We start from the raw sequence: 12382 nt of genomic DNA on the forward strand, positions 1-12382 counted from the left end.
CTCTTCCTTAGGAGGACAAAATGTTGGACTCCATGTAGCTCGCATGAATTTCAAAGATACTCCCTAATCAAGGTATTGATTTGAGATGAGATATTTTCTAAAGTGAATGAAATGCCTTCAAGTATGTTTTCAAGTTTTATGATTTTGAATTTCAAGTATATGAGTTTCTAAATGATTGTGAAGTGTTGAGCATTGAAGAACTTTTACTCTCTTGAGATATATGCATGACTTAAAAGTGTGGTTTGAAATCCCTTAGCCTTTGGGCATTGAGAGTAAGAGAAGGTTTCCGATTTTGAAGTTAAATAATGATGACTCACGAGATTGTGTTACATGCTCCATTCTACATGACTTATGAGTTTCATATTTTACTCTTGTTCAAGCTATGTGAGTCATCTCATTATGCATACATGATTTGATTGAAGAAAATATCGTTACTACTTTATACATATGCATGCACCTCCGCATACTCAGTACATTCCAAAGTACAGATCCACATATATGTCTATGTGCTACATTGTGTCATAATGTAGGTTCAAGTGCTCAGTCCCAACCTTGCCCGTGATTCTTCGAGTACCTTGCCTAAGTTCCTACAGTGTTGAGACCTCATGATTCGAGGACCGATCTTCAGATATTTACCGTACTTGAGAGACTATGTTTTATCTGCAGTTCATTTTGAGTCAATTGGGGCTTGTCCCAATGGCTCTCTATATTTTGATTCATAGAGGCTTTGTCAGACTAGTATCAGACTTGTGATATGTCGAGGGGGATCAATATTGTGGTTTTGTTGAGATTTCTCTATGTTGTGGTCATATGAACCAATTATCCTATCTTATTTCCTTTCTTGTGATATGGCTATGCGAGTGTTTAAGTCTATCCTTGTCTTGAATTGGGTGTTTTTGGGTAGAAACCGGATCTAAGGATTAGCTTAGGGATACTTGAAGCCTTAAGCACCATGTGACGTCCCACGAGGAAATTTTGTGTCATTATAAGTTAATATGTGGTTATAAAGATAGGCTTAAATGATATGTTGGGTTTTAAGTGGAGGAGCATAATATATGGTAGTAAATCCATTATAAGAGTTCAGAGTTACTCATTGAAGTGGTAAGGTAAGTTATGCTTAGGGTGTGATCTTTGAGGAGATATAAAAAGATTAAATTACATGGCTTAGACTAGTATCGTTGTGTGGCATGTTGTATTTTATGATTTGGAGTTAGGATTGATCATGGTGAGGGGATTTACTCTACTTTAGACATTAGTAGAAAGATTTTCCAATGCCCATATGAGAATTATAAGTTGAATCCACTGAGTATGGTATTTTAGTGGAATAGTATAGTTAAGGGAGTATTTGAGAAGTGTGCTAAGCTTGGAAGTAAGAAGTTGCATTGCCTAAGGCCTAGTAATCCTATCCTATTTTATGAGTTATATGTTTATATTTCATGCTATGGAGTAGTGTCATTGTTGGGATCCTCTAGTTGGGTGTCTTGTGTAACTTATTCCCTAGATTATTTGCTCCCTAATTTTACTAGAACTTCTTTAGAAAGTGTTGAAGAGATACTCCAATTAAGTATAAGTTTTCGATATAGTTCATTCTGTATAGCCAATGGTTCAGTTAACAGTCGGGCAGGCAAATTACTGTGGTTTTTCCACCTTTTTGCTCAGTCCTACTATCGGAAGTCTCATGCGTATGACCATCCCAAGATATAATCTATTCTATCCATGTAAATTGCGAATTTGGTTCAATCCAAGCATCATGTTTCAAATTCAGCTATTCAGTCATGACTCAATTCATAAGAGTTCAGAGCATAATCTCAAATTTTCCCAAGTATTTTTGCTCAAACAGTATAATACCCCGATATGATCTAAATCTTGTTGTCTCATGACTCATACCTTCATAAGTTATCACTTCTCAAGTCAATGTGTATGATTATATCCTGAACACTCCAGGCAAATCCTAAACTCTAAACATGAATCAGCTTCTTGAAGCAAGTAAAGTCAAGTCAGCTCAGAATTCAGTTTTATGATAGAAGTTTAAATATTTCAGATTAGATATATCCTTTCTTAGAGAAAAAATTATGTCCATGTTATTCCATACCTTCAAGTGTCAACAAGTTCCTACCCATCATTCAAGGATGAATGATCCCAAGGGGGAGATAATGTAACACCCCTCATTTCTTGAACTAGAAATCGAACCGTCGTTGTAACACCCCTTCAAGAATCCTCGATATGTAACTCTTAGTAGTATGCCTATTGAGTTAAAAAGCTTGAAAATTTTCTAAGTGTAAAAAGGGACTTAGAATTATTTTTAACTTGCAATCTTTGGGAAATTTGTTTTCGGCCTTCCAAACCTCTGTTTCTTGATTTTTTTGTTGCTTTGCGATCAGGTAAGACAATAGTACGTCTCAGGTGAGTTTTGGATTTTTTAGACGAGCAAAGAGGCATGTTTGTGGTGACAAAACAATGGCTCTCAATAATAGTAAGGCACCACCCCAGGTTCTCCCCCGCTCTAAGCGGCGCGCCGCCCAGCTTTCTCTCCCGTTTCAAGTAGTGCGCTGCCCTGGCTTCTCCCCCGGTCCAGGCAGGGCGCCGCCCTGGCATTTCCCCGTGGGTCAAATTTTTAGTTTTCCATCCGATCCATTAAGGGTATAATGGATATTTTCCAACCCCTCATCAACTTAAACATGGGATTAAATCCCCCAAATACAAAAATAACATTATTTTATCTCAAAATCACCAAGAATACTCCTTAGGGTTTCAACCCAAACATCAACATATCTGAAGATTTAACCTTAGCTTTTACTTAATTCTAAAAGAATCGGAATTCCCATTGTAAGGGATACAAGAAGCACCCATTAAATTGTTCGTATAGCATCCTTAACACGAGAGATCATTCCAAAGCTTCTAATTTAAGGTACGCGGGGTTTTTTTAAAATCTCATGGGTATATAAATCATGATTTAAGAAAAGGGGTTTTTTAACAGTATTGTTTTGGTCTTTAGATCTTTCCCCCAAATTGATTGAAAAATTTTATATAAATGTATGTATGAATGTGTTTAAAGATGATTATTCAATTGAGATCATGAATTATAATGAACCCCTATCTTGTTATGATTTTTTCCATCTTTCCTATGATATGAATTGTTCTAAATTGCATTGTGAAAGCATGTCACGAAATGTCTTGATTTATGAATGCTTTGGTTATGAATCTTTAATTCAAAAGAGAAAGTTGTTTGTATTGAAAAATGTTGAACATACATATAATGAAAGAGTGCATGGTATTTTCCAAAAGCACATGACTACCTTATGTTTGAAGAATTCTTGCGTAGTTTTGACTTATGTTTTCAGAACATGCATTCTCTCATACTAATTGCATGTTTGGGTGGTCTGAACTATGTTTTAATGAAAGTTCATTCTTATTGCATTATGTCTCAGAAATAGGACTTGAAAGTCTTAGTGTGATGACACCAATTCAGATTTTTGCCATGATAATTCAGAACATAATAGAATGCATGTTTGAAATCAGAAATTTTAGATGTTGAAACTAGAATAATGCCGGATAAAATTGGGCATAAATATAGCTTAGGTGGTTCCCCAAATATGTCATGAGTTCAGAAAACTCATTGCATAAAATTGTGATTTGCCGATCCGAGTATATTATTATACGCTGGCTTAGTCCCTTGTGGCGTATCAGACTCAGATACTCCAACCCTTGCGGCACACTTGGGTTGGGGGATTCCCCGCCAAGTTAATGGCGGATTCCATATAGCCCATCGAATATCAGACTTGTAGAGGAGTGCCACCTACCTCAAAAGTAATACAAGATTAGACATTGCATTGACAAGAATGATTTGTGATTTTCAGAAAGTACCCATGTGCTTTAGAACTATTTCATGTTGGATATTTTGATAAATTTCTCTTCATTATTTTATTTATATAAAAACTTTACTTTGGATTACTTTGCATACCAGTACATCTGTATTGACCCCCCTCCCTCCAGGTTCTGAGGTAGTAACACCCTGACGTCTTCTGAGCTAAGTTTCGTCCATGGAAAGTCTAAGCACTAGCTTATTGAATGATCTAAATTATTTTTCATGTGAAATTTCCTAGATTTCAACCTTTCATTATGTAGATGACTGAATTATCTTTCCAACAATATAAGATTCGCCAAAAACGGACCCTCGGTGAAGAAGTTATGAATAATTTAAAGTTTCCATCGTAAACATCGTCATTTTGGGGTCTAGCGCGTCGTGGAGAGGGTCTAATTGACAATCGTCAAATTCTAGTGGGGCTCCGCGATGATGGCTCATTGCGGAGGCACCCAATTTTATACTAGTCGAATTCCAGTGGACCACCGCGATTGTGGCACATCGCGGTGGTAGCCGAAATCGGGTTTTTAAGTGCAAATTTTCAGTTCCGTTCAGGAGTCATAAAGGGTAAAATTGACCTTTACCTAGCCTTTAAAACCATCCAAACAAAGTATTTAGGGTATGTTTGAGAAACGTAACCCTATTTTCATTAAAATCATCAAGAATCATCTCTAGGGTTTCAAACAAGAACTTCAAGAAACCCAAGATTCAACCGTGGGTTTTCAAAATCGATTGAAGATTTGAAATCCCCAGATCATAGGCTTCAAGAAGCGCCCACTAATTTCATAAATAGATGTATGTGGGGTTATCCTAATGTTCATGGGCATGTTTTCAAAAAGGAACTTAATCAAGACTTTAAATTTATACAAGTACATATATGTTTTTACAAATTGAGGTTTTCAATTCATACAAATAACATGTTTTGATATATGATTTTGAAAGAATTATTGAGATATCATGGGGTGGTTTTTTTGAATGTATTTAAATGGTTGAATTGTGAACATGTGACCTGAAATTTCAAAAGGGTGCGATGTACATGAGTTGTTAATTTTCTAAATTCCCCATGATAATGTTTATACCCCATATTATACTAGTGTTAAACGATTGAGAGCATGAGTTTTGCAATTGATATGACATTACTCATAAATTATTAAGCTTCCTGAATAATTGCATGTGGAGAACCATGGTGTATGTGATTTAATGGTGTGAAAGTCATACATATGTGCATGTGGTAAATGGTATGAGAAGTTGGAAAGTTGATGTGATATTGATAACTAGCAAGCTGGGTATGACGATACCCTGTAGAGTATGACATGTGATTGATTAAAATGAGTTTAATGCATTGATTTTGTGAGATAGGTGGTTACCCAAAGAAAGCACGAGTCAAATGACTCTACGCTGGAAACCGTGTTTTTTGACACGGGAACTTGGTACCCTGCTGTGTCATCTTGTGTACCTGACATTATGTCATCCTAAATTGGGACTATGGTTAGGAGCCCTGCTTTGTGATCTTGTGCACTACAATACTTAATTGGGTCGAGACACCCTGCTGTGTGATCTTGTGTGTCTTTCCCTCACTTATACTCTAATCTCGACGGCAACTGAGATTTGACAGTTGGTGAAAATATGAAATTGTAGGGTGTACCACCTAGCTCAGATGTGTTGCATTTTTGTTGAAAAATCATTATACTAAGCCCATGTATTTTCGAAATCATTGTGAAATAATGTGCTTTATGTCAGCTCTCATTATTTTATATAAAAATCTCTACTTTGTTTTGGATTATTCTGCGTACCAGTACTTTGTATTGAACCCCTTCCCTCCTAGGTTCGGAGGCACAGTCTAGGGGTCCAAAAAATTAGTAAAATCTTCAGATAGTTTTGCAGATACAAGTGGTGAGCCTTCTATATTCTGGAAGGCCTGATGTCTGGTAGTTTATTTATCATTTAATAGTTTTGGGTCTACTGAGGGCCTTGTCCCAGTTTTTTGATAGTTTTCTTGTTTTAGTCATGTAGTAGAGATTTCGCAGATGGTTTTTTGATACCGATAGATGTTGTAGGACATTATTTCACATTATTCATTTCATTGGACTCATGACCATGTTTCCGTAGTATTATGAATCTTCCGCCTTTCTTTTATCATATGACTTATGTGCATGATTACCAGATATATAGGGGTGTTTTGGGCCTTTATGGTTTGGAATACTCGTCACAGCCAGGGCCCTGGTTCGGGTTATGACAAACTTGGTATCAGAGCACAATTTATGGTCCCAGGGTATCTGCAAAATAGCACTGGGTAGAGTCTTATTTATGGGTGTATAGCGCGCCACACTTATAAGTAGGAGGTTACTTGGCGTTTAGGAAATGTTTCCCTTCTTTGTGATTTAGTTTGTACTTTAGAGTCAAGTCTGTTCCTAATCAGTGATCTTTTCTCTTACAAAAATAACAGTCATGCCTCCTCATCACAATACTAATTAGAGTGCTCAGAATGATGAAGTTCGTCCCACTCATGGGATAAGGACACATAATAGAGCTCCCACTCCAGACCCTGTCCCTACTCTAGGAGACCCTCTAGTCCCAACAGTCCATCTAGGGCTCCACGAAATAATTTTAACCGTCCCCTGACTAATCAGAGGGATATTTCAAATGTAGAATTTAGATAATCTATACATATGCTGACAAAGTTGGTGGCTAATTAGGACAAACGATCATAAGATGTTGGGGATGCACATATTACATCTGAAACTACTAGGGTAGGTCAGTTCATGAGAATGAACCTGCTTAAGTTTACTGGCACTAAAGTATAAGAGAATCCTCAAGAGTTCATAGACAAAATGGAGAAGATTTTTAGAGTGATGCATCTGGATCAGGTTGAAGGTGTTGATCTAGCGGCTTATCAGCTAAAGGAAGTAGCGAGCCAATGGTATAATGAGTGGGAATAGGCAAAGGGCGATAGTGCTGAGCCCACAGTTTGGGATGAATTTGTGGAAGCTTTTCTTGACCAATTCTTTCCTTTGGAGATGAACTTTAAGAGGTTAATATGAGTGTTTCAGGAGTATACTCTAAAGTTTAATCAGCTGACCCATTATGCTCCTGAAATGACGAGTAGTATGAGGGCCCGAACGAGGAATTTTGCTTTCAGCCTTTCGATGATCTGGTGCTTGATTGTCAGGGAGCTATGCTGAACAAGCAGTTGGACTTTGCTAGGCTGACAGTTCATATGCAATAGGTAGAGGAGAAGAAAAAGAAGATTTCTGAATCTAGGGAGAAGGAAAGACAGGCAAAAAGAGCCAGATCTGTCGACCAGGGTCACAGTCAGCCTCAAAGCGGTATATGGGGAAATAAATGGCAGAAGAAGAAGAAGAATTAGGGTAATGCACAATCTACTACTAGCGCCCAAACCACCGGTAGACCGACAAACTCAGAGTTTTTAGACTCACCATGGATCCAGATCCCCAGTTACTCAGTTGTAGGGCAGTGTGGCCCAGCAGTATCGTACTTATCTGCAGTGTGATACTTGTGGAAAGAATCACCCAGGGAAGTATTATTTCGAGGGGAGAAATTGTTATTCTTGTGGCAAGGTGGGTTACCTTCAAAGAGATTGTCCTTCTGCTGGAGGAAATACGGAGGGAGGGCTAAGTCCCAAGCCGCCTCCATGGCTCCTCCTTCTAAGGGTGCCCCTTCAGCTGCCGAGAGAGGTCGTAACTGGTTATATGCTTTGACTAACTGCTGGGAGGCGGAAGCTTTACCAAATGTTGTCATCGGTACATTATGAATTTTTTCCTGTAATGTTTATGTATTTCTTGATCCTAGGTCTACCTTATCTTATGTGACCCCTTATGTGGCTGTTGGTTTTAGGTTTGAGACCAAAGTTATTGTAGAACCCTTTACTATTTCCACTCCTGTAGGTGATTCTGTTATTACTAGAAGGGTGTATAGAAATTATGTTGTGTCTATTCTTAGCCGAGATACTGTGCAGACCTTATAGAACTTGCTATGGTAGACTTTAATGCTGTCCTTGGGATGGAATGGCTCCATTCGTGTTATGCCACACTTGATTGTAGAACCCAAAAGGTTACTTTTTTTCCCGAATAAATCACCAATTGAGTGGGCAGGAAATTCTGTGGCACCTAGAGGTCACTTTATCTCTTATCTTAGAGCCCGAAAGCTCATCTCCAGAGGTTTTACATACCATCTAATTCGAGTAAAAGATTCCAGGGTTGAAAGTCTTCCTCTTCAGTCAGTCCCTGTAGTGGCATTGATGTATTGCCAGACACTCATCTTATTTCTATTCCGCCATATAGAATGGCTCCCATGGAACTTAAAGAGTTAAAATAAAAGCTCGCAGACCTCCTAGAAAAAGGCTTTATTCATCCTAGTGTTTCCCCATGGGGTGCACCCATACTTTTCGTGTGAAAGAAGGATGGCTCCCTTTGTATGTGCATAGACTACCACCAGTTGAATAAGGTCGCTATTAAAAACAAATATCCTCTTCCTAGGATTGATGATCTTTTTGACTAGCTTCAGGGTGATAAGTATTTTTCAAAAATAGACCTTCGTTCGAGTTATCATCATTTGAAGGTTAGGGAGTCATACATTCCCAAAATAGCATTCCGAACTCGATATGGTCACTATGAGTTCTTAGTCATATCCTTTGGGTTGACTAACGCCCCTGTAGCTTTCATGGATCTTATGAATAGGGTGTTCCGTCAGTTTCTAGATTTGTTCATCATAGTGTTCATTGATGATATTCTGATCTATTCCAAAAGTGAGGAAGACCATGCCAATCACCTCCGAATTATCCTTCAGACCCTTAAGTATCATCAGTTGTATGCTAAGTTTTCCAAATGTAAATTCTGGCTGAATGCTATTACCTTCTTGGGGCATATTGTATCTAGTGACGGGATTAGAGTGGATCCCCAAAAGATTGAGGCAATGAGAAAATGGCCCAGACCCACGACTCCAACTGATATTCGGAGCTTCTTAGGTTTAGCGGTTTATTACAGAAGGTTTGTAAAGAGTTTTTTTTCCATAGCTACTCCGCTCACTAAATTGACTCAGAAAAAGGTGAAGTTTGTGTGGTCTGACTTGTGTGAAAATAATTTTGAGAAGTTGAAAGACAAGCTGACTACTGCTCCTGTTTTGACTCTTCTTGAGGGTGTGGATGGTTTTGTGGTATACTGTGATGTGTCCCGTGTGGGACTTGGTTGTGTATTGATACAACATGGTAAGGTAGTAGCTTATGCATCTAGGCATTTAAAGGTGCATGAGCAAAATTAACCCACTCATGACTTAGAGTTAGCAGCCGTGGTGTTTGCACTTAGGATCTGGAGGCATTATCTCTATGGAGTGCATGTTGATATTTATACTGACCAAAAAAATTTGTAGTGTGTTTTCTCGTAGAAAGAATTGAACCTCAGGCAGAGGCGTTGGATAGAGCTTTTGAAAGACTATGATATGAGCCTACATTACCATCCGGGCAAGGCAAATATTATAGCCGAAGCTCTCAGTAGGTTATCTATGGCAGCTTTTCTCATGTTGAAGAGGGGAAGAGAGAGATAGTGAAGGATATTCATCCCCTTGCAAATCTGGGAGTGTGACTCTTAGATTATAAAGATGGAGGGCTGATTGTTCATGAGATAGCTAAGTCATCCCTTTGTGCTGAAGGTAAAGAGAAGCAGGTTGAAGATCCCATCTTGATACAAATTAAGAAAGATGTGGGTCAACAAAATATAATGTCATTTGAAATTGGTGGTGATGGTATTCTGAGATATCAGGGCAGGCTGTGCGTCCCGAATGTTGATGAACTGCGGGAAAGAATCCTTTATGAAGCACACACTTTGAGGTATGTTGTTCACCCGGGTTTTACTAAGATGTACCATAATCTGAAAACTTTGTATTGGTGGAATAACATGAAACGTGATGTATATTTTGTTTATAAGTGCTTAAACTGTCAGCAAGTGAAGGTAGAAAATTTGAGGCCAGAAGGTACTTTCCAAGAGATAGCTCTACCTTTATGGAAGTGGGAGATGATAAATATAGACTTTATTACAGGACTTCCAAAGTCCCAAAACTATTATGATTCTATATGGGTAATTATAGATAGGTTGACCAAGTCAGCACACTTTTTTCTGTCAGGACTAACTATTCAGGAGAAGATTATGCTAAGTTGTTCATTGCAGAAATAGTTCATTTGCATGGGCCACCTGTGTCCATTATATCTGACCAAGTTACACATTTTTCTTCTCAGTTTTGGAGATCTTTTCAGAGAGGTTTAGGTACCCAAGTGAACCTAAGTACTGCTTTTCACCCCAAACAGATGGGCAAGCGGAATGCACCATCCAGACCCTTGAGGATATGTTGAGGTCTTGTGTGATTGATTTTAAAGGTAGTTGGGTGGATCACTTTCCATTGATAAAGTTCACATATAATAATAGTTTCCATTCCAGTATTAAGATGGCATCATTTGAGGCATTTTATGGGAGAAGATATAGGTCACCAATAGGGTGGTATGAAGTGGGTGAGATGCAGATATTTGGGCCTGATCTTGTTCATCAGGCAATGGAATATGTGAAGCTTGTTAGAGAATGACTTAAGACATCTCAGACTCATCAAAAATCCTACGTCGATGTTAGAAGGAGAGAGTTAGATTTTGAGGTCGGAGATTGGGTATTTCTGAAGGTTTCTCCCATAAAGGGAGTTATGCTATTCGAAAAGAAAGGTAAATTGAGTCCTCGCTATATAGGACCATATTAGATTTTGAGGAGAATAGGTGGTGTTACGTATGAGTTAGAATTGCCTGCTAGTTTGGGATCTGTCCATCCGGTATTTCACATATCCATGTTGAAGTAATGCACTGGAGACCATTCTTTGGTGTTGCCTGTAGAAGAGATCAAGGTGACAGTCTCCTTATCATATGAAGAGGAACCTATTGCAGTCCTAGATCGTCAGGTCCGGAAGTTGAGAAGTAAAGAAATAGTTTCAATTAAGGTGTTGAGGATAGATCAAAAGGTTGAGGAAACCACTTGGGAATCAAAAGACGACATGAGAATAAGATACCCATACCTTTTTGACCCAGTAGATGGCGGAGTTGAAGGTACAACCCTTACCTAAATATTTCTATGCTTTAGTATGCTTGGAATCATGCTTGTATGTGTTCCGCATCATCATTCGGTGATGAATGATCCCAAGGGGGGGATATTGTAACACCCCGATGTCTTCTTAGCAAAGTTCCATCCATGGAAAGTCTAAGCATTATCTTCTAGAATGACCTAGATTATTTTTCATGTGAAATTTCCTAGATTTCAACTTTTCATTACGTAGATGACTGAATTAGCTTTCCAACGATATAAGATTCATCCAAAACGGAACCTCATGAAGAAGTTATGAATAATTTAAAGTTCCAGTCGTAAACATCATCATTTTGGGGTCTAGCGCATCGCGGAGAGGGTCAAATTGACAATCATGAAATTCCAGTGGAGCTCCGCGATGGTGGTGCATCTCGGAGGCACCCAATTTCCCACTCATCGAATTCCAGTGGACCACCGCGATTATGGCGCATCGCGGTGGTACCCAAAATAGGGTTTTTAAGTTCAAATTTCCAGTTCCGTTCAGGAGTTATTAAGGGTAAATTTGACTTTTCCCTAACCTTTAAAACCATCCAAACAAAGGATTTAGGGTATGTTTGAGAAACTTAACCCTATTTTTATTAAAATCATCAAGAATCCTCTCTAGGGTTTCAAACAAGAACTTCAAGAAACCCAAGATTCAACCATGGGTTTTCAAAATTGATTGAAGATTTGAAATCCCCAGATCATAGGATTCAAGAAGCACCCACTAATTTCATAAATAGAGGTACGTGGGGTTATCCTAAAGTTCATGGGCATATTTTGAAAAAGGAACTTACGCAAGACTTTAAATTTATACAAATACATATATGTTTTTACAAATGGGGGTTTTCAATTGATACAAATAATATGTTTTGATATATGATTTTGAAAGAATTATTGAGATATCATGGGATGGTTTGTTTGAATGTATTTAAATGGTTGAATTGTGAACATGTGACCTGAAATTTCAAAAGGGTGTGATGTACATGAGTTGTGAATTTTCTAAATTCCTTATGATAATGTTTATACCCCATATTATACTAGTGTTAAACCATTGAGAGCATGAGTTTTGTAATTGATATGACATTACTCATAAATGATTAAACTTCTTGAATAATTGCATGTTGAGAACCATGGTGTATGTGTTTTAATGGTGTGAAAGTCATACATATGTGCATGTGGTAAATGGTATGAGAAGTTGGAAAGTTGATGTGATATTGATGACTTGCAAATCGGGTATGACGATACCCTGCAGAGTATGACATGTGATTGATTTAAATGAGTTTAATGCATTGATTTTGTAAGATAGGTGGTTACCCGAAGAAAGCACGAATCAAATGACTCTACCCTGGAAACCGTGTTTGCTTACTTGGGAACTTGGTACCCTGCTGTGTGATCTTGTGTACCTGACATT

This window comes from Capsicum annuum, chromosome 5, assembly GCF_002878395.1.
Source record: "Capsicum annuum cultivar UCD-10X-F1 chromosome 5, UCD10Xv1.1, whole genome shotgun sequence".
In the NCBI taxonomy this organism is placed as follows: domain Eukaryota; kingdom Viridiplantae; phylum Streptophyta; class Magnoliopsida; order Solanales; family Solanaceae; genus Capsicum; species Capsicum annuum.